General features: G+C 33.7%; 1 protein-coding gene across 6 annotated transcripts in view; it reads left to right on the top strand.

The window, feature by feature from the left end:
- The window catches only part of LOC123709348 (putative polypeptide N-acetylgalactosaminyltransferase 9), a 154,610-nt gene that overhangs the window by 115,505 nt on the left and 17,180 nt on the right, over window positions 1-21,925 (top strand). For 5 of the 6 annotated variants that reach the window (XM_045660606.1, XM_045660610.1, XM_045660605.1 and 2 more), the window contains exon 3: window positions 14,719-14,748. The exons of the other annotated variant lie outside the window; for it this stretch is intronic. The gene's annotated coding sequence lies outside the window, so the exon portion shown is untranslated. The remainder of the gene's footprint in view (window positions 1-14,718; window positions 14,749-21,925) is intronic. 6 annotated transcript variants of the gene reach the window in all.

Here is a 21,925-nt window from a genome sequence, read left to right as displayed (position 1 = left end):
CTATGTACTTTTACAAGAAATAATTGCAAAACTACGTATGTTAAATGACTAATACATATATCTTCTAAAGACGTGAGTGGCGTCTCTTGAACAAAAGTTACTATCACTTTCAATCTCTACAGGCCTCGTGTTCCCAACTTTGCCCGTTTGCGTATATTTACGACTTGAGGCCCAGGTGCTACGAACTTCACTCGCAATATAAACAATCTTCGTTATTGTTATATAGATAGTAGAGCTTTGTTTTCTGATTCGATTTATAGTACGTTTTTCTGTATTTTACATAGTCGTTTTAATGGTTTTATAATTGAAATAGAATTGGCCTAGTGGCTTCAGCGTGCGACTCTCGTCCAGAGGTCGTAGGTTCGATCCCCGGCTGTACACCAATGGACTTTATTTCTATGTGCGCGTTTAACATTCGCTCGAACGGTAAAGGAAAACAACGTGACGAAACCGGCTTGCCTTAGACCTAGAAACTCGACGGCGTGTGTCTGGCACTGGGGGCTGATCCAATACTTATCTATTAGATTTACAAATCATCATGAAACAGATACATAAATCTGAAGCCCAGACCTAAAAAGGTTATAGAGCCACTGATTAATTTTATGTTACAATAGACTGTGATTTCAACTGATAAGTCTTAAAATAAAATTATGTTTTAATAAATATTGACATAACAATGTATATAACAACGGAAATGAGCATACTGTTGCCGTATGTATAGCCGCTTTATATTATTGAACAAAGCCTAGAGGATCATGTTTAGAAAAAGATACAAAGCATAACACGTTCCGAATTAGCAAGTTGTTAAGTATAAATAAAGTAGCCAAACTGTTGACTATTACATTTGAAAAGGAAAATGAACGCGATACCAAAGGTGCTTCATAAATCTCAGTTTCAAAGATGCTGCGTTGCAGCTCAAGGGATGAAATATCATTTCAAGGTATGTTATTAAAGTGACGGGTTGACTGCCTCTTTGAGAACCCGATAGCTGTTTGATGGAACTCGTTTGAAAATGTACAAATACTATTGGAAACTGTTTTGCAAGAAAATGCGCGTATCTATATGAATTATATATATACCTATATACCTTGCTTATTGTAAAATATTACGGTTTCCCCGGAGGAGGAGGCAAAACTTGCTCACCACTGCTTTTACTACTTAACATTTTAACTTACTTTTACGACTGCGATGTTATTGAGCAGTGGTTAGTATAGACAGTTTTCTCTGTACACTATATTTAGTTGAGTGGATAGCAGAACAGTGTTTGCCTAGTGGCAACGTATGACTAATGATCATGAAACAGATACAGAAATCTGAGACCCAGACCTAAAAACGCTTTATTACTTATTTTTCCAGTTAAATTATTGAATTTTTGAAGTTTACCTTAGTATTTTATAGGATAATATTAAAAATATTTCTGATAATTCTACTTATAAGCAATAGAGAACAAGCTGTGAACTGAACAAGGCACTCTCGCCTTCAATTTCATTAGAGATGTTATTGCATTATAGCAACCGCTGTGCACACAGCCTCAGCGGGAGGCGGAGCTATTATTATGAAAAAATATAGCCTCGACTCTTCAATATAGGATGACCCTATGAACTTTGTCTTTTAAAATTATTTCTTCTATTATTCTTACACCTAAAAAATGTTTTATATAACAGCTGTCATATCTTCATTTTCTATTTTTAAATCAAGATGAAATATTATAATTAAAAAAGTTAATACGGAATTGGTTTTGGGACTAGTCTCGCCTTGTTTACCAATACTTTTTACATAGTGAAACCAAATGTGAAATGTAGGTAGATCACATATGCTGTGGCGTCTACCCTCATCATCAAACATTTATCAATTCCGTGATAATAATTAATATTTCTTTAGTCGAAATTCATTTAAAAGTTACATGAATAAATTCTTATAGATTTAAGTAAATATGTCAATTATGCTTCTCCTTAGGGTTTTTTTTTTTGGTTGTACCCTCACAAATCTGAAGAATTTTCGACGCGTATCTTTACAAGTTTTATGCAGCCTTTATATACCATTCTTATTCTGTCCTCATAACTTTTATGAGCGAATAACATCCACTAAAAGTCGTTTCGTGTTCTAGTTTTTTGTAAGTTCCGTAATCGCTAAGCTAACAGTGATATATGCGCTAGGGTATGTTTTCTAGAGGGTTTGTATATGATTTATACTCTGTATTACTTTTGCACATCGTGCGTTAGTTCAATATGGCGTCTACGGTAACGTAGTTTTCTGTTTTTACGTGCAGATGATGTCCAAATACCAAAACTTCAATACTCTGTTGAAGTGCCTGAACGTTTTGTAGAAACAATTTCGTCTTAAGACAACTTGTATTCTGGACTTATGCCCACCTTCCACTGCGAGCGGAACGTACCCATTACGGACTTCGCTATACTCGTAACTATGACTTTTATACATGTTCCTCCACCAAACCGGAAGCACAAAATAAAATAAAAACAAATTACTAATGCGAGATGCGACTGTAATGTTATTTCTATAATGTTTTAAACCTTTTATTATTGTACTTTTTTAAAAGGTGGAGATTTTTTTTACATCATAATCTTCAAAAAAAATCTTGAAGGCCATTAAATCTTATTCAAATCCTTTTTTGAACTAGGTACCTTTATAACTAACATAGTAATACCAACAAAAAAAATGAGATGAAAATTCTATAAGACAATGTGACCTTTATTTGAATTGTTACAGTTATAATAACAAAATATCTGTGAACTATTTTCAACATCAAGTCTCACGATCGATGCCATCGTGATCTATATTAAGAATATTGGAGGCTTTAACAAATCACGCCCGTGCATTTACAAATTAAATTGTATGTTATTGTGCCATTTCTACTGCGTTGTTGTATAGGATTTATGAATAAAAATGTTGACACGAATACATTTTACACAATAATTTTCTTCGTTGTACATTTATTGATTAACGAATTCATTCAAATTATTTGTGATATTATCGATTAGGAAACATGACACATTAAAAAAAATACAATTTATAAGTATATTTTTACACAACTAAACTAAAAATAAGTACAATAATATATATGAAAATGTAAACACAGTAATTTAGAGTACATATTAAAAAGACAACATTGTATTGTTGACACGGTAAAGCATACTTTTTTACATAGTGCCGTTAATGTGTATATAATAATAAAAGGCTTTTATTTCAGACACTTTAGATCCATATCTCTATCATCTCATTCTTTCTAGATATCACTGTACCCTTTTTTGGAAAAGGCCTCCTCCAAACTCCACCTTTTAAATGGTCTTTCTCTTTTCCATTTATTGAACCTTGGGCATCAGTTTATGTATTATTTATGTAAAAATATATTAATTTTGATTTTATTTATTCGCTGCTTGACCATTGTGCCGCCGTCATTTAAATTTGTAACTCACCCTATAATTACACACGGAATCACACACACACGTAATATGTTTTCATTTTCATAAGCCGCAGCTTACCTTTTGCGTTCCGTTGCAGCCTTTACTAATACCATAACGTATTTGGGACCGAACTTTGGTGTTGCGGTAAGGATCTCGGCTTTGTAACTGAGTTGTGGTTATATCTCTTAAGATCTTCATTGTGTATCCTTATTTATGGATATTTTTAAGGAGCCCTCCAAATTTCACGGGTAAAAGAAGTGGTATCTTTTGGAGGTCGTAAGTTTCAACAAAGGCTGTGTATCAGTGAGCTTTTCTATTTGCCAATTATTACTTGCTCGGCCAAGGAATAGTCCTAATCCTCGAAATTGACTAAATGTCAGGCACAAGCTGATCGATCAACTGTTTGCCTAATACAAAACAAATTTTGGTTTATTCTACTGATAAGTGATTACAAATCCTACTGTAACAAAAAATTAAAATGGAATTTTATTCCTTTGCTAAATAATCAGCTAAGCGAAGTAGTCTTCCGTTGTAGACCTGTAATTCAGTGTTATTGTTCTGTTGCGGAATTCGGTCCCATTGACTCCTGAATCGCTGTGACGGCTCTGTAAAAATATTAACTGGTGCGAGGTTGCAGCGCCTTGTTGTTGCGAGAGTTGTGACAGGGCAAATTATGTCAAGTGCTTGGTTATGTCATTCGTCGCGTCGGCAGGACGATGGATTTTTATTTATTAGTTGGACTTGTATAGGATGACAAATAAAATAAATATTATTGGGATGTTAAATAATACAGACAAAAATGTGTTCAATAATTTCTAACTAGGCATTACAACGCAAAAATTCATGTTTCATGGTTCCCAGCTCTTCCTTAACAAACCTATTAGTTAGTTCCATAACAAAGTTATTTTTTTTTATTAAGTCGATAATTTTACGTTTTCGGGAACTATGTTCCGGGGACTGTTATTAATTTATTGTTTCTTAATTAATGTTTTAGGAAACAATTTGACCCTACCGAGAGACCGCTTCCAGGCAACTCTAGTAAAGAAATTATAGACAGTTGAAATGTTATCAGAGTAGATGAATGCCTGTTTATATAAATATTATTTATAATATTTTACAATCTATGAATAATTTAAGATGGCCCATAGCTTAAACTGTAATTCTTAAAACAACACTCTAACAAGTAAACTGTTTTGTTACTAATAATTTTCGCAAATGACCCTGATATAATATACCACATGATTAACAAACTGGAACGTCTATCGTATGTTAGAGTCTGTTATGATATATGATTCCGTGGAATTCAGTGATCTAGAACTATGGCAAGGTCTAACTGGTCCAGATCTTCAATACTAACGGACGGACTATTAAACTGGATATATACTACATCCACTTTATATTTTCTGCATTATTATCTCTATTTCTTGTGTTTGTAATGTGTTTATTATATTTTTTTGTAATTCTGGTTACATATAGTGATTTTTCCGTACATCATACACAAGTATGTAGTTTTGTATGATATGATTCTTCACGGTTTTAAGTGTCCTAACCACAAACACACGTGTTCCTTTGGGCCTTTTTTGTATATGCGTCTCCTAGACAGGAGTCCAAGAGGCCACATATCACTTGACATCATGGGGGATTGTAGCCAAAGGTCTGTCCAGTTCTGGTTAAAAAATAACAATAATAATGGCTTCGCCTGAAATTTTAATCGGAATTGTTTAAAATGTAATTTTCTCCATTTATATTTGGCTGTAATCGGTACTTGTGACGATGTCGATGGGTTCTGATGAGGCTGAGTCGTTTTTTAAATTTTTAACATCTGTTCCGATCTAGAAACTTCGATAATGTATTTTGAATATAGAAACAGTTCAGTTTTTCCCATTCCAAGCTTTTGCCTTCAAATTGAATGAGGTATATGGAAATGTTGTATTAAAATTTGGATACGGACGATAAAACAATTTGTCATTCCACGTAGCGAGAGGTTTAATAGCCTCGGGAGGAAAGAAATTCGCCTTGCAAATGCAATTCTCTAAAATGTCACGCGTGCTAGAAAAATGTTCGTGTATCCGATATATTGCGGTCCTAGTACGAGCTGAACGCAACGTTTACCGAAGGTTTTTAAAGTATCGTTTCAATACGAGTTAACGTCCACGTTTTATGACAAACGAACGAAATGTAACGGTGTACAGTCATCAATTTATATAACAACTAGCGGACCCCGGATATATCAACCGATTAGGGTATTAAACAAAGTATGAAACGAAAGAGAAATAATATAAACAAATAACAAATAATTCGGACAGCGTAGACTGGGATTAAATCCCAGATCTAGATTGGTTACGCGTCATGGACTCTACAAGTTATACGAGACTCGCGCCTGAAAAACCAGCTGTTTAGTCTCAGTATAAATAAATAACCTAGATACCGACTGAAGCGCCATCTGCCGGTCTGATTTGTTAATCTTAACGGTCCAGCGCCACCCAAACGCATACAAAAAATCAGACTAAGAGGAGTTCAGTGACATACACATTACACACGTATAGTAGAATTATTTATATCTATATAAAGATAAGGGGTAAGTTTTCTGGCTATAATTAAAAATAAAATAAAAAAATATATATAAAAAAAAAACATAAAACATTACTAGACTCGATTCTTATGACTTCAAATTCGGTGTGACTACAGTTACAAGAGGGACGAGTGAGTGAAAAATACTTCCATGACTTAATGTTAATTTAATAAGTGCCTCCCATTAACCCACCCTTCAGACACAATACGGATTTTTTACGGATAAGCATTCCTAACAGCTACATAACAATTGCATTAGAGAAATGTCTGAGTATGATTTCTTACTCGCTTCCATATTTAATGTACCAAACATTGTGTAATCTATTTCTATCTACGAACGTGTAATCTATTTATTCAATTTTGAATAACGTATTAGTAACGTTTCGATGACGACTCATGCTAAGAATCCTCGTTCGTTTCCGAATTGGGATCATGGCAGATTCGTACGTAAATCGTTTCCTTATCGAAATAGAATTTTAATAGAACACTATCAGCTTGTGTAATAAATCTCGAGTTGACTAATAAGATCGGGCTATTGCGACATTTGTAGGGTTGAAATTATGGAATTTTTCGTTTTAGTATTATGCTTTTTTACTTAATAATTTTGATTTTAAAAACATTCGTGAGTTATATTTTACATGGTCTTATACACAGTGTACATAAGTGCACTTAACACTAACAAGAAAAAATATAATTCATATTTTGTATTTGCCTCGTTTTCGTTTTACTACGCAGTCCTCGTTCTTTGATTTTAAACTATTAGAGGCGAGAAGCAACCGCACAGAATAATAATGATAAAGTCATTGAAAATCCAAAAGTTTTGATTCCATACTATTAATTAAAAAAATCATATATCAAATGAGTGTTAGTATCAAATGTGTAATCCCTCTGTTATACCTCTTACCTTATATCTTATATATTCACTAAATGAAGAAAAAGCACCCATTAATTCATGCAACACGCGCTTGGTCAAAGGTTTCCACTCGATGTTTTTATTCGATTAACTCAAAGTCAATTCGAAGATTTTGTCATTTAAAGAAAAATGCTATAAGAGGATATTATTTTTATCATAAAAATATTTGTGCCAGGTGGAAGTAAGTTTAAACTGTCGCAACGGATCAAAAGATGAAAAGCGCTTACTCGACAGAACCGCTTGATTTATTGACTCGGCGGAAAACGCCGCCAAAACCATGCAAATGCTTATGAAAATTGAAAGAATTGTACGTCTGCGCTGTAGTCAGCTACGGTTTTTTGACCGAGCTTTATATTGCTTTTCAAAGATGCAGAAAGTTGCTAAATATATCAACTGATGTATTAGAAGGTATTTTGTATTGGTACGGACTAAGTTTATTCGATGCGGTGTAGTTGAAACAGTTATTTCCCTGGTAGGTAAACATAGTTATGTAGTAAGACGACGGTCAGAGAACTTGCTATGACGAATTGTTGAAACTTTTATATGAAATGGAATACATTTATAGGTATTTGTTTTTCATATACAATTTTATCCGCAAGTAGGTAATCTTTACTCTAATACACCTTTAGGAGGAAAATTTGTATTTTATATAGGAACTAATTTATAAGATTTGGAACTAAAGTATGAGATTTTATGTAAATATGAAATTATTTATTTTTTTATTTTTTACAACTACTATTTTTGCCTCGTGTTTGTTTTACTACGCTTTTCACGTCCTTTAATAAGATTTAATTTTTAACTATTTGAGGTGAGGAATACTTGCACAGAATAATAATTATAAATCCACTGCTTTTTTGTTATTTTCAATATTTCTCCATCCGGGATTTGCTTCTTCCATCCATTTCTTCCTGGACATTTTTATGATGCAGTCAGTCTATGGCTTTTGTAGTTCTTCAAAAAAATTGTTTCCCTCCCATCTTTCAAGTTGCTGTAAAAAAACACAAATACATTGTTATCCCGTATCCCTACTTTTATAGCACTTAAACCAACTTTACTTCGTATCAAGTAGTCCCTGAAGTACATTATGAAATTCTCTAAGCACGCTTATTAAGTGCTAATGTATAATGAAACTGAAAGCTACAAAGAGCTCATTATTCTCAAGCGATCAGCTTCCGGCCCCGCCCCGATGCTCGATACCGCCACCCCCTATACAAGCTTAATTGCCTCCATTCTTTTACCTCATTTGAGACGTATTTAACTAGGATATCGATTAGTGTGGCTTATTAAATCCTATAATTCGATAGCGGTTGCCCGCGTGACACATAAACCTAATATAATCGTTTTATTTACTAACCGAATAGATGCCAAATAATCATTATAATATATAATACCTATAATATCAATTTATTGTATTACTACTTAAAATAAAAACATCTTACATTCTTACAGTCTCCCCAAACGGGTCACAAAGTCTGTTTTGTTCTGGAGCAAAACGGACAGACCTTCGGTTTCCTCGCTATGTTTACCTTCAGAATTGGTGCACAGCCGGGGTCGAGGTTCAATCCCTAACGAATAATGTTAAAAAACGACCCACATTTTGTACTATAAAATATTTCTTTCAATAACATTTTAACCGTGTTCAATTAAATTTTTTTAATTAAATACAATTTAATATCCATAGCCACCTTGTCTCTCAATAGATGGCTTTATTTTAATTTTATACAAACCCATTTCTAATTCAGTATAACAATTATGGAATATGACTGTTCAAAACATTGTTTTAACTATTATTTTAAATATTGTGTTTATGTCAATATTATATCTTTACATTATTATTGTTTACGAATTCAAAGGAGCTTTCGAAGGAGATTGCTATCGAACTGATTAGCACTATGTTTGAGCTATTGTATCCCTGGGGAATGGATGTTAGTCGCAGGTAATTTGCAATGATTCCTTATCAATACATTGTCGACGTGATTATCACTATTGTGTTGGTACCGTCTATTCTGAAAGGATTACGAGTTTGTATGTACGATGTTTTCTGAGGATTTCATTGACAGGTTTACATTCAGTACTTTTTAACCGCTTGAACTGCCTTTAAGACCACTGTTTATTTATTTATACGTTCTAAAACAATGTGTATGCCTAAAACTATGACAACGCCAATTTAACACAGATACACGTACACATCAATATTAGAACATAATTAACCTATCAAAGGTGAAAATCAAGAGAAACAAACACAATAAAAAACACTAAAAATCATAGATTATTATTAAATAAAACTAAAAAGATAATAAATAACAATAACGATAATTAACTAAATTAAATGAAAACTTAAACCTCATTAAGAGCACGGTAACTTGGCAAACAGTTATAAAACTCATCAATATTTTCACTGTTGCTGAGGACAGGGGAAGACTGAAACATTTAGTTAATTACTGATAGGTAATAATTTGATATATGATAATTTTTATTACGGTATTGTTATACACTTAAACTACAGTGTACATTTTGATACCTAACGTTTGTTAGTGGTATTTGTAAGAAATATTTAAAGCCTTACTTAACAGAAGACATAACATAAACTTTTCGTAATTGTACTATTCTAGCATTACTAAGGTGTTTCTTAAATGTATGTTTCGTATAATAATTACAATTTTTTATATCTCAATAGAAAAGGATGACAAATATCGCAATTTCAAGATTATAAAAAAAAACATAAACAAAATTATAAAACTCTCCTTGAATTGTTTTACAGATAACATTTTTTTTCATAGTAGCATTACCTTGTTATACACATTAATCTATGAAATTTGTATTATTTATGTACACGTTAAAACATTGTATACACTGCATACCACAAATCGCAATTCTCGGCAGAAACAAATATAGTCACGTAATAGAATTAAATCAACATATCATTAAATGGTATGTATATAGATAACAAAGCGTTTTAGATATCAGACAGTGATATGAAATCGTGTACTTCAAAAATAATAGTATTATTTATCCACGAAATCCTGACCAATATCAACAGTATTTTTAATAATGTAATATACAAAAATACACATAGTATTTCGTTATTGATTGCATTATGCAAATGCATTGGATGTCGTAATCTATCACTGGTTCAGACTTTTTTGCTGACAAAAACTTAGAGGAGATTGCATAATGTGGGAACGCGAACTGAATTGTATAAGCAGTCTTTGTATAGTAGTACTCTTCACTTATTGTATTTTAATTAGAAGATGTTTATATTGATTGCATATTAGGATAATTAAAAATAATCGCTAAACAATCTCATTTATTTTAGGATTATTTGTTGCAATAACTACGAGTAAGTAACGTCGTTATTAGCTATAATGATACGTTATGAATACGTATTAATAACGACAATTATGTTTATATAAACTGAGTATTGATTCTTAATTTTTGCATGCAACTTCCTTACAATCGAGTAGATCGCAATATCGACTCACGAGGGGAATAATTGTAAGAAGATGTACTTACTAACTAAAATATATCTAAATCTGAATGGAATACATTATTATTTATTATGGATAAACTGTTAGAAATAAAAGCGATGAAAAGATAATCGATGAATCGAGAAACATTCGCAACATATTGGGACGAGGTAATCTCAGTCGATACATTATGTCGAGTGGCGGGAATCACACGGAAGCCCCGTAATGATACATTCGTGACTCGACTATGAAGGCAGTCTACAGATGGATATCTCGTGACGTGAGCGATTTTGATTGTATCACGCTCACTGTTTTTAGGTTCTCGTTAAAGGTTTTTTTAAATTTATTAAGTTTTTTTGCAAAATAAAAATATGTTTATTCATTATAAGTGTATCCGCACCTTGTGTACGACGTGTGAACAGTTTCAAATAAAAATAGCTGTGTCAAGGTTTTGTGTAATTTTTTTTTATCTTAATTAATTTGTGGTGTTTTTAAGATGTGATTCAGATATTTTGTTGTTCTTCTATATTTTTTTCTAAATTACATACAAATAAAGATATATTAGTTTAGATTGTTTTAATGGAAAATTTGTATGTTTGTTCTGTTTGAAAAATACCCGCAGCTGATTTTTATTATCGGACGTCAAGGCAAAATACAAAATACCATCCGTATCGACACGACGTGACTTCCACAACTGAGCGTTTTCTAAGGCAGTATTTGCCGCGTACCACCACTATGTGGAACCAGCTGCCCAATGAAGTATTTCCGAACCAATTCGACTTAGGGTCCTTCAAGAAAAGAGCGTACCAATTCTTGAAAGGCCGGCAACGCACCCGCGAGCCCTCTGGCATTGAGTCTATGGGCGGCGGTATCACTTAACATCAGGTGAGCCTCCTGCCCGTTTGCCCCCTGTTTTATAAAAAAAAAAGTCTATTAAGATATTAATACGATGGCAGTTTTCTCACGGCAAAACTCAGAATGCCCGGGTACGAGTAAGTGTTTAGCATTCAATAACTAACAATCGCGCGCCAAGTATACTGTCTGACTATTAAAAGCGAAAGGCTGAAAGACCGGATGCCAAGTTTGCACCGTTTTGCTACTTGCATTTCGTGATTAAAACTTTGTCTGGGAATAGAAGAAAGGGGTTTATATGGACATTGTACAAGTGGATTGTAGCTTGTTTAATACTTGAAATGGAGGCACCGTATCAATCTTGTTAAGTAACTATAGGTATCAATATTGGCGATTTTCTGTTTTCCTAGAATTGTTTTTGCTTTAGGTGAGTTTACTCAAATAAAACCGTTTCAGAGGATATAAACGAAATTTTGTTAAATTTCGTATACAGCTAGACGTTTTGAACACTTTTAAACGTACGACATGGTGGTGTTTGTATTTGTTAATAAGTGTTTAATTAAATAGTAGGAGAGTCTAAACAAGTGTTTCCCAACATGGGGACCACGCCCCAAGGGGGCAATTTGATTGTTATGCGGAGCGTTTCGAAAATTTATTATTTTTGTAATTTCAGTTGGTCATTGTATGTTGTGTTGTGTCCAAGTAATTTCCTAAAACCTATCATTTAAGTAACTTTTATTCTAAATTTAATTTCTTAGCAATTCAATTTTAGATATTAATAATTATGTATATTCCATGGTGGGATAAGTCTATCCCTAAGGTGGGGCACAAAATAGGTTTGGAAACATTGCTGTAATAAAGAAATTATTATGACATGATTAAATTTTAGGTATTACTGAAAATTAACTAATAAAATACATTAAAAGCCGGCTACGTACTCGGCATGTGCCTTGTACCCATTTAGCAAAATATCCTGTTCTAAAAAATAAATATGAATTATGTTCCTCTTTTTGTTAGCTGTGTTATTTTAATATTATTTAATCAAAGTTAATAGTAATACGGGTTTAATAACAGTTCCTATACCTATTAATACCCGACTTATGAAACAGCTGTTTATTTCAGTGCCGTGGAAGTTTATATTACTATACCGTATCCCAATTCGTTTAATGGACTCTTGAGATATTAAAATAGTTCACCGTATGGCCATTCCTACAATAAAGGTTATAATTAAATATTGTTACAGATGCGGTACTCGGGAACGTTTGGGGGTAATGATATTTCGGTAACACTTAAGCGTACTTTAGCTGGAACCGTTATTAATTCAATGTTAAGTCAATTAGGCCTCGAGGCTCTTATAACAGGAATATATTATATATTAATCGTTGTTTCTGACAACAGTTATTGGTTCTAAAAAATAATACATTTTTTTAAACTGATTTATGTATTAAAATCAGAAAGGCCACAAGCAAAGCTCGTTGAGTCATTCGTCCACTTGTCTAACGAACTTGGGACAAGAGGCTAAACAGTTTGTTATCACTTAATAAAAATGAAAAGTTTATGTATTGATACTTCGTTACATTTATAGAAAAACAAATAAAAATTATTTAAACAATGAAATTTGTTAAATAAAGTCAAATAAGATAAAGTTTAACAAAAGGCTTTTATTATCATAGAAATGAATACAAATAATACAAATATTTCATTTTACCTTATTACAACTAAGATTATTAAATATTTTTGTTATTAATGGCTTCGAATAAGGGATTCGAATAACCGTGGTAGTGACAAGAAAAAGAACGACGGGTAACGGAGTAATGTGACGGTAATGTTTTTTACAACTACGATAAAGAAGTTACACTTCAAAAAGCTAATCTGTAATATAATTGAGATGCAATACAAAACAGAACGAAATACAACAGTTACATAAGTCACGATTGAGCAGGATATGATATGGTTATGAAATGTTTATGCAGTAGAGTTTAAAAGATGTTAGGGAAGTAGCCAATCGCATGGAGTCGCGCAGCCTATTCAACAAGATAATGGCGGAGATCCTAAACGAACTGTAAGAAAGTTGAAAGTAAAATAAGATTAGATTTAATACAAATATTTTTAGTTGTCCCGTGTGTCTGTATGTGTGTGTGTGTGTATATATGAAAATAAACGCGTTGAATTTTTGAATTAGATTTCCACAGCCGCTTTCGTGTGACATTTTTACCTACTCGGAATATATCGATGTAATTGAAATCCTCGGTTATCAAGTTAACCCTGTAAAGTACTTTCTGCATCCCAGGCCGGTGTAAGTGTTTAGGGACGCGATGGGTTGGAAGTGGGTCCGCGGTCTCTCTTGGTCTAATGGCCGTACGAGGTAACGAGCGGTCCGAAGTACCCTCGAGATTGCATCGACAGGGTTGCCAAATCCGTTAATCATTGAGTGCCACTCAACCCTAACCGTGTTTGTGAATTTATGAAATGATTTTTTGAGACGTCGTGTGGTGTCAAAAAATTATTTATTCAATATAATATGGAGTTGAGTTTTTTTTATATAACATGGGGCCAACGGGCGGGAGGCTCGCCTGATGTTAAGTAATAAAGCCCAAATGCCAGAGGGCAAGTTGAGTGTTGTCAAATCTTATAATTGTGTAAAATGTTTTGTAAAGTTTCATTGACGATAGTGACAAAATAATTGAAGATTGCATGAATGAGGCTTCAGTCTGTTAATAGGAAATTATTAATTAGCGATATTATGCCCCACAAAGATGCCTCTAAGCGAAGGTCCCGATCGAAGCTTAATTAACGAGGCGTGGTTCGGGAATATTTGACTGGGTTGCATACATACTGCCTTATATTAAATCAATGAATTTAATCTATGCGATGGTCGAACGAGTCGTACAAACAAATGTTCCGCATGGTGTCTATTCGTATGGAATAACCCAGTACATTAATTTCGCCTCTAATTATACCCATGTATTTGACATTGGAGTTTTTAGTTGTTATTAAATTCGAGGAAGTTTTACTTATTTTTATTATTCTGTTTTTCTTAGTAGAAAAATAATATCTTCTAACATATTACAGCCCGTTAGATTTTTTCATAATTATCATTAAAACATTCGTAAAAACACTTACCGTAGCCAACTACAACTTCCTCACACCTTTATTAGAAGTTAAATCTGACACTGAAATTGAATTAAGGGAAGGAACCTTATGTCTCAAGGGTCCTTTGTACCGTGATTCGTGCATCACGGCTCTTGGCCACCTGCCTCAGCGATCGGGTTAAGCCGGATTTGTATCCCTTATGATATTAAATTACGCGTATTTGATTTTCTGATATCAAAGGAAAAAGGTCGAAAAACCCATGAGCGACTCAGGAGTATTAATCTAATTTGTATGTGGAGTAAATTTAGTCTACATTATGTTTTATTTGCGTTCTGATTTCTTATCTATAAATTATTCATTCCGAACAAAAGGTCTATAAACATTTTTCTTTTGTCGACAGTTACGGTGCGTCGGCGATTCAAACAAAAAGGTAAGCTTTTCGGCTCTTCGGGAAAACACATTATCGTACTTAATGGAAGAGAATGAAAAGTATTTTCGAGAAAAACACCATTAAACATTTTCAATAAAGGGGCCTGTTTGGTGTCATTTCTTTCGGCCATTAATTCACCTATTGTGACTGACGGGACCGATGAACTCAATCAATTGACCTGCTGTTAGAGTGACCAGATTTTAGATTCAGTGGTTCCGGTTGCAGATTGATTAAATTCGGTGTGGCTAGCCGTTGTGTGGACGACCTCAACTGTTTTATATACAACTAGTTAATTAAAAAACTCCTTAATCGTTTAACATGAGTATGAATTCCTTATTTACATTCTAAAAATTGTTAATTCTTTGCCAACAATTTTTTCTTTGTTTATTGATGTCATCCCTTGTTGAAATTTAAGACGACAAAGATGCTTTGTATCACATCTTATCAGACATATTTTAACAGTAAATTGTATACTTTAATCAGTATTTGACGTGCCCACATACAAACATTCTGAAGTACACGATTAGCTTCCGGCCAGAGATTTTGTCGCTCTTGTCGCTTTTGTAAACATTTTTATAGACCCAGTTTAAAATTTCGTACAGATGGAGCGAACGACTTGTTTTATATTTCGTAAAGATTGTATATATATTCTATTAAAATACATATAACTATGTAATACATATTAAAGACTGTTGCGTGAACTACTCATGACTATGAACAATGTTTATTATCGGTAATGTTGTATAAGTAGCCTTGCAATTCAAAAGTAGAATCCGAAACTCGGGATAATTACTAGAAGGATATTAATGTGTTGGGTCATGGGACTAATGGGGAAATGGTCTCGATGCGACCCCTATAGATTTATCGGATATCCATTGGTAATGAGTTAAGGCGTAATTATGAGCCGTTTGCGATTAGGAACGAGAAATGTTAGGACATTTATTCAAACTTCATGTAGATGAAATGTCTTATATTCAACCGAGTTATATTATTAAATTTTCGTTTGGCATATTCATATCTATATTAGTGTGTTTGATATTTCAGAGCGTCATACATTTCCATGACATAGGTATGTCATGTCAGAGCAGTGTTGGCCTAGTGGCTTCAGCGTGCGACTCTCATCCCTGAGATCGTATGGTCGAGCCCCATCTGTGCACCAATGGATTTTCTTTCTATGTGCGCATTTAACATTAGCTCGAACAGTGGAGGAAAAAATCGTGAGGAAACCGGCACAGGCACAGAAGGCTGATCACCTGCTTGTCTATTCAATTCACAAACGATCATGAAACAGATACAGAAATCTGAGGCCCAGACCTAAAAAGGTTGTAGATCCATTGATTTTTAATATTTTAATAGATATATTAGATATTCAGAAATAGGGTATATTTAATGTACTGAGTTTAAAAGTTGTCCTTTTTTACATCATATACCTAAACACCTAAACTTAAATTTCTTATAAAATAATGAAAAAGGTTATTCGTATATTTAAAATGTACTAGTTGCTATGACTAATGTATATTTTTGTAAAAAACTCACGTACCTTGCATTTTGATTTATAGGACAGCAACGCACTCAATTGCTTTCTGGCAGTTATGTCCTTCGTTAAAACTTACCGTTGCACTGTTTTAATTAAACCTTTTGTCACTTTCCTTCAAATTGTATTTACGCTATTATATATGGCCACTGTCCACACAACTTAACATTATTGTAATGATATAATATTTACTTATTGGTAAATGAAAATAAATCAGTAGCGCTACAACCTTTTTAGGTCTGGGCCTCAGATTTCTGTATCTGTTTTCTAATCAATTGTCAATGTAATAGGCAAGTAGGTGATCAGCCTCCTGTGCCTGACACACACCGTCGAGTTTTTGGGTCTAAGCCAAGCCGGTTTCCTCGCGATATTTTCCTTCACTGTTTGAGCGAAGGTTTAATGCGCATGTCGAAAGAAAGTTGGTGCACTGCCGGGGATCGAACCTACTCTGAAGCCACTACTGCTGTTATTGGTTTACTGTAAAAATAGCTCCATTTAGTTAGTTATAAATAAATAAAACACCAAGTAAATTCTATAAAAAAATATGCAACCAGAACTATAACTTATGTTAATTCATTGTTTAGCTTAGATAAGCCAACACTGTCGATTGGATTACAAATATTTTAAAGGCCGACAAAAAGCGAGCCTTCTGGCAATTTCTGGCAATCCATGGCATCAGGTGAGCCTCCTGCCCGTTTGCCTCCTATTACATATAAAAATGAATTGTACACAAAATAGTTTATTGGACCTTTTCATATTTTAAAGCTTTAGTAATGAACGCTTAATTGTTCAAGCTTTCAGCCAAAATACATTGAACGACATAAACAAAAGGCAAATGAAATGATTGTGAATAAAATGTTTGTCGATTTTAATATTATTTTAACTTTATGGTTGTTGTTTGAACACACGCCTGCTTTTGGCAGGATGCAAGCGATTAATGTATCGTTATTTTAATAATTATAATGCATTTAAAGCGTCCCTAATTGGTATACCTAAAATCGTCTTAATATAAACGAAATTTATGTTGTACTAAACCTTATTAGCCTTTATTCAGACACAAATTATTGGTTGAATTAATTAAACATTGTTGCCCGTTTGCCTTTTTACGGCATAAGCCTACCCCAGCTGCCTCTGCTCCTGTCGCTCGCCTCTTAAAAGATTTTAAAATTTAGCTCTTTTTAAGCCGAAATAATTTTGCTGGAATTACGACTTTATGGTCTTAATGTCAGTGCGATTTTATTTAATATCCTCGCGTAGACTTTAATATAAAGGTCAACCGTACGAGTTATTTTATTAGATTTTTGCTTTTTAAACCACTTTATACGAAGGTCTTATTAGACACGGTGGATGATCTCAACTATAAATAAAACTGCATCGTGATTCTTATCACGTTCAAGTAATTAATTGATTTTAATTTGTTTACACTATTTGCGATACATACAAACATATAAATCTGATATGTACTTGCTAGTACACTGCGTGGTGTAAGTTATATTAATTACCATTACGTCCGTAATTAAAATTTTATTAGAAATAAGAATTAATCTACTGGTGCTACAACCCCTTATGGGTCTTAGATTTAGTTGGAATTATGTGGGTGATTTGCTATTCATGACATACTTTAATTTTTTCATGTGTTGAACCGTACGAGCAATGTTATCAACATCCAAGGTGTCAATGTACACCAGCACAGCAGTGGAAAATCGCGCTTTGATCCCATAACTAACATCATCACATTTTCTATTCCAACCACTTTTTTTTTAAATAATTTATTTGAACTGGATTGTTATGGTTACAAGTTGTATTAACTTAAATAAAAGCTCACTGTATATAGACATAATAAAAGATTCTGAAGTCGGAAAATAAAGGGCAATTTCTTCACCTAACTTTTGTGAAAGTACGATTCTCCACGAACATAAGAAAAATAAAATAGAGATGCTGAGATTCCCGAATTTCCGGTATTGTTGGATAGGACGTTGACTTTTCTGTACTTTCCGGTTTTATGATTTCTTAATGTAGTCTTACCGTTTTTATGTAAAGATATTTCTTTAATATATTATTTTCTCATACTTTAACGGCAATGATAATGATAATATTCTATACGACCTTTTTGTAATATTCAAAAAGGATAAATGTTGCAAGATATCCGATTTGGATATATTTTTATTTGACAGCTGTGTTATATATGTTGTATTTACGCTATTATAAAGGGGCAGATGAGGGATTTTGTTAATGCGCGCTGATATTGGAGTTATTTTTATGGTTCAACTTAACATTTTTTATAATATTTACTTATCAGTAAATGAAAGAATGATAGAAAGTCGGTGCACAGCCGGGGATCGATAAGTAAATTTTTTTTGTAATTTTGTATAATAAAAGACAAGTGGCAAGAAATAATATTTTTTTTGATTGCCACAAGCCGTTTTGCTATAAAATTTCTTCTGGCTAACAGAGATTTTGCATTGCAGTCTGCTAAGTACTGAAAAAAAAACTCATGTCAATTCCCAAAGTTTGGTTGTTTCGGAAGCCTCGTTTAGTGTTTGGTACAATAAAAGAAATCTTTTGAAACTTACAGAATTACAAATTATTCGTGAGTAGATTTGTTTACAGACTGTAGGAGGCGCTGTCTTTAGGACGTTGTTATACTTGACAGCCGGTGAGAATTTTTTCTTAGAAACCAAATGTAAATCGTGACTTTATTAATGGCTAATCTAGAAAGCGAACGCGTAATGGATATCTGTGATGAGGGAAACTAGGGGACTGATCAAAGATCAAATAAACCGCTTTCACGTGAATGGAACTGACGAATGGCCAAAGAGTAAAATTCACTTTCCTTTTCACATCAAGCCAGCACTATCTTAAAATAGTATATGATTCATGTGTGAGTATATATGAATTGATATACCAACATCTCAATGGCGCTACTACGTTTTAGGTCTGGGCTTCAGATTTCTGTATCTGATGCATCATCATTTCTAATAGGTGATCCACATTCTGTGTCTGACGTCAACTCAACGTCGACTTTCTGGGTCTTAGGCATGCCGGTTTTCCTTTGCTGTACGAGTGCGTGTTAAATGCGCTCAATAGAAAGTCCATTGGTGCACAGCCGGGGCTCGATCCTACGACCCCGGAGATGAGAGTCGCACGCTGAAGGCACTAGTTCAACACTCCTGCTATGATCTTCCATACTTTGTTTCATAATACGTGTGGACGTTCTAACGGTTTTTTGTTTTATTTGTTTCTATTCAGTCAAATATCGCATTAAAGTATTCAATGGAATCAGACGGACAAAGCCTAAATCTTATCTTACTTATCTTACAGGTTTTAAGAATTCGTAACTTGCACGAAATACGCCTAACCTTTTAGGTTAACTTTGTTAAACTTTCCCATACCAAAGTATTATTTTTTTTAATTTAAAAAAACATTTTTACCACTTCACTTATTTACTAACGTTTGGGACTAATGTTTTTTTTATATTTAATATTCTATATTCAAAAAATACTTTTGTATGGGAAAGTCTAACAAACATTTTGCACTGCGTGAAACAATTTATATTCTACTCTGTGATAAAACCACAGATGTTAACACTTATGTGGCGTGAATGTTTATGTATTTCAATAAAACATTATACGATTTGGTGGAAAACAATTGAGAAAATGCGGTAGAGTCTTGAATTAAATAAGTAGAGGTGAGTTCACGGTGAATTTACGGCTTGAAGAATTTATATGTGGCGTTTAATATTTTATGCTAAGAGAATGTCTTTTGCAGGCTTGCGTATCCAGTATTTATTTTATTTATGGCTTTTGTTGTATACGCCATTTCGTCTTGGATATAGCTTTGTTACTTTAGTCGCAATTAATAGCAGTTTATGCAGATTTGGTTTAAACTGTAGTTTATCATATATTCCAGGATTGTTATAAATAAGGTATGGAAGGCAATGGTATCCTTATATGAGTAAATAATGCTACAGGAGACAGTAGAACGAGAGAGGGAGCTCTTTAGGACGAATCCTAGGGTTACAAAATGCGAAGTAAATAGGAGAAAATATTTTGAGGTCTCCGAAGCCTCTATAACGCGGCTTTGTAGGAACTACGGGGGTGGTATTAGTGGCTATTGCTCATTGCTATTGTGTTGCTATATATGTTGCTGTATATTGCTATTAGTGGTACGTACGTAACATCAGATGAGCCTTTTGCCCGTTTGCCCCTTGTTGTATAAAAAAAAACTTTATTCAGCTGAATTTTTGGACCCAACCTTAACACAGATTTCAAGAATTGAATATTTTGTTCAGTCGACGTTGTTATCTCTTTTCTATACCCGCGATTGGTTGCACCAGTTTTCTTGCCTACCTAAAAATATTTAAGTTTTCGCCTGGTAGATAGTACCAGTGACCACAGAGCTGGTGCTTTCCTTGGTTAACAAATAAGTATCGTAATACAAGTATATCGCAAACGATGTTGCGATACGCAATAATAATAATAGCGAAAAAATGCTTTTAGTATTATGTATTATTATTACCTCCATAGGTTAAGAATATGATAAATACTGTTTTTGTGTTGGAAATAAATACATATTTTACTTCGGTGGGTTTTAAGTCAATGTATGGGCAATTTCAAATCGTTGCGGCTGATCTGCGGTCTCATTAAGGGTTCTGATCCAGGCACATCATTGCCGCGTTGTTTCCAGCTCACTGGCTTGAATTTTCAGAAATTCTTTACGTTGAAGTAGAGTACGACAGATAACTGTATACGAGATATGTGTATATACTCCAAGAAATTTAGTCTTTCAGTATTAAGTCACTGGATCGTATGGTTCAAAGCTTGATAAACTTTTGCTGTCGGCAAGAGAATATACTAACTGAATTTCATTTATAAGAAATTTAAGCCGCCTTACAAGCCTTCTGGCAATGTGAGTGTTCGTTTATTTTGTGAAATAATCATTTTCATTATTTGAAAATAACTATTTATTGAGAACATTGCTAAGTGAGGAAAGAATTATTCATTGAATACTTCGAAACTACATATAAAACTAGTGTATCTCAACCCCGGTCGTCATAGCATCGGATAACCATGAATAAGTTTCCATACATCATCCTGCTTCTTTGGAAAAATCAAGAGAATCGCTTGCTTTCCAATCGTATGAATTATGCAAGTTCCACGTTCCTGCGGAAGAGCGCATAATTTTTGGACGTGGATTTTTGCTTGCACAGCATCTTCTCTGTAGTATATGACTGTCGATTAAGCTAACGTATGTTGGAAGCTTTATGTAATCTCGGGATGAATATTCTTTCACATCTCATTTTTTCTGTAATTATATTTCTCCTGTATTGTACAATATATAAGTTAGACATGAGCAGCATCCATGAAGAAAACTAGATGGTAAACTGAAACTTAAACTCAAAATAATTTTATTCATATAGGTAACTAAGTATCCAGTACTAGGTAGTACTAGTAGTATGTACCTGCATCTTCTACCGCATTTACCATGGAGAGTGTTCAGAGGAGTTGTTCGGATTAATACCTGCAGCTGAGTTTCATCATCGGACGTCGAGGCAGAATACGAAATTCCACCCGTATCACCTCGTCGTCCGCCGTTCCACGCCTGAGCGTTTTTCAAGGCAATTTTTGCCATGCACTACCGCTA

This window comes from Pieris brassicae, chromosome 5 (assembly GCF_905147105.1).
Source record: "Pieris brassicae chromosome 5, ilPieBrab1.1, whole genome shotgun sequence".
In the NCBI taxonomy this organism is placed as follows: domain Eukaryota; kingdom Metazoa; phylum Arthropoda; class Insecta; order Lepidoptera; family Pieridae; genus Pieris; species Pieris brassicae.
The sequence above is the reverse complement of the archived record's forward strand: the minus strand, read 5'-3'. Positions and strand labels throughout refer to the sequence as shown.